This window comes from Heterodontus francisci, unplaced genomic scaffold (genome assembly GCF_036365525.1).
Source record: "Heterodontus francisci isolate sHetFra1 unplaced genomic scaffold, sHetFra1.hap1 HAP1_SCAFFOLD_61, whole genome shotgun sequence".
Classification (NCBI taxonomy): domain Eukaryota; kingdom Metazoa; phylum Chordata; class Chondrichthyes; order Heterodontiformes; family Heterodontidae; genus Heterodontus; species Heterodontus francisci.
Genome location: NW_027141441.1, coordinates 8,093,764 through 8,095,983, shown reverse-complemented (window position 1 = coordinate 8,095,983; position 2,220 = coordinate 8,093,764). Strand labels below are relative to the sequence as shown.

Sequence of the window (2,220 nt, the reverse complement as noted above, 5' to 3'; positions counted from 1 at the left end):
TGAGCTTCTCCTGAGCGGTGGCAGACCTGCAAGGAAGCAACTACCAGCTAGCGTATAAAGCGAGACCAAGGCTCAGGGCCTTCAGTTACCTGGAGGGGAGTCGGAGAGGCAGCGGATCCTGTGAGGAACCACAATCCAGGAAGGATGAGAAGGTCATTGTCAGGGTACAGAGGAGATTAAGTTAAAGATTTACCAGTTTATAAGCAAGCGCAGAGCCAAGGAACGGTGCTGGGGCAGATCAAATAATAGGAAGCTGTGATCAGTTGGAAGGCAAGAGTGATTAAATGACAGAAGAGATGATGGTGCAAGGCAAAAGTCAGGGAAAGAAAAAGTAACATTTTGTAAGCACAGATACCAGGAGGGGGGTTTGAACCCATGCAAACACATGTCTATTGGATCTTAAGTCCAACGCCTTAACCACTCGGCCATCCTGGTATATTAACCAACCACTGAAAATGAAATTTAATGTGATTCGGGTGCCATCTGGCCTTTTACAATACAAAGTTATGACTCCTCTCCCATGCTGAATTGGACCCTTCATTATTTATGAACCTCAATCGGATCACCCCTCAGTCTAGGTTTCTCTCAGGTGTAGGGTCCCAACTCTTTTAGTCTAACTTGATAACCAAGATGTCTTATACTGGGAATTGTCGAATGTCTCTCCTCTGTACCCTTTCCAAAGCCTCAATATCACCCATCATGTGAGGAGACCAAGACTGGATACAATATTCCAAGTGAGTCCTGACCAAGGTTTCATAAAAGGACAAATTCGGGACATCTCAGATACTGAAGGAGTCCATGTCCAGAAGCAGCAAGACCTGGACAGCATTCAGACTTGGGCTGCTAAGTGGCAAGTAACATTCACACCACATAAGTACCAGGCAATGACCATCTCCAACAAGAGAGAATGTAACCATCTCCCTTTGACGTTCAACAGCATTACCATCGCTGAATCCCCCCACCATCAACATCCTGGGGGATACCATTGACAAAAGCTTAACTGGACCATTCATATACATACTCTGGCGACAAGACTACATCAGATAGTGGGAATTCTGTGATGAGTAACTCAGCGCAAGGCACATGGTGACATGCTCATTTGGAGAGCTGGAGAAATGGACTGGTCAGGTGGGCAGAAAAGTGGCAAATGGAATTCAACTTGGAGAAGTGTGAGGTGATGCCTTTGGTGAGGTCAAACACAGCAAAGGAAGACACAATTAATGGGTGAATGCTGAGAGGTGTAGAGGAAGTGAGGGACCTTGAATTGAATGTCCACAAATCCCTGAAAGTAGCAGGATAGGTTGAAAAGTTGGTTGAGAAGGCTTATGGAATCCTTTCCTTTATTAGCCAATGTATAGAATATAAGAGCAGGGAGGTTATGCTGGAACTGTATAAATCATTAGTTAGGCCACAACTTGAGGTCTGTGTGCAGTTCTGGTCACCTCATTCCAGAAAGGATGTAATTGCACTAGAGAGGTTACAGAGGAGATTTACGAGGATGTTGCCAGGACTGGAAAAATGCAGCTATGAGGAAAGATTGGATAGACTGGGGTTGTTCTCCTTGGAATAGAAGAGGCTGAGGGGAGATTTGATTGAAATGTACAAAATTGTGAGGGGTCTGGATAGAATGGATGGGAAGGGTCTATTTACCTTAGTAGGGAGGTCAGTGACTAGGGGGCATAGATTTAAAGTGATGTGTTGAACAATTAGAGGGGAGATGAGGAAAGGTTTTTTCACCCAGAGGGCTGTGGGAGTCTGGAACTCACTGCCTGTAAGGGTAGCTGAGGCAGAAACCCTCAACTCATTTAAAAGGAGTCTGGATGTGCACCTCAAGTACCAGAACCTGCAGAGCTACGGTCCAAATGCTGGACAATGGGATTCAGCTGGGTGGCTCGTTTTTTGGCCTGCCTGTGCTGTAAACTTTCTATGTTCTATGATTCTGTGCAGACACAATGGGCCAAATGGCCTCCTTCTCCACTGTAATAATTTTGTGATTTTTGACTCTCCAAAACTTGTCAACCATCTACAAGGCACAACCCAGGATGAGTGCAGCACCAACAATACTCTAGAAACTCGACACTGTTCAGGACAAAGCAGCCGCCTTGATTGTCACCCCATTCACCACCTTAAACATTCACTCCCTTCACCACTGACGCACAGTGGCAGTAGTGTGTACCATCTACCAGATGCACTGCTGCAACTCACCAAGGCTCCGCTGAC

The 2,220-nt window shown here is 45.9% G+C and overlaps 1 non-coding gene across 1 annotated transcript; it reads right to left on the bottom strand.

Annotated features, from left to right (window-relative positions):
* Positions 1-352: 352 nt before the first annotated feature.
* Positions 353-435, bottom strand: trnal-uaa (transfer RNA leucine (anticodon UAA)). The gene has a single exon. It is a non-coding gene; the product is annotated as a tRNA-Leu (tRNA).
* Positions 436-2,220: the final 1,785 nt, after the last annotated feature.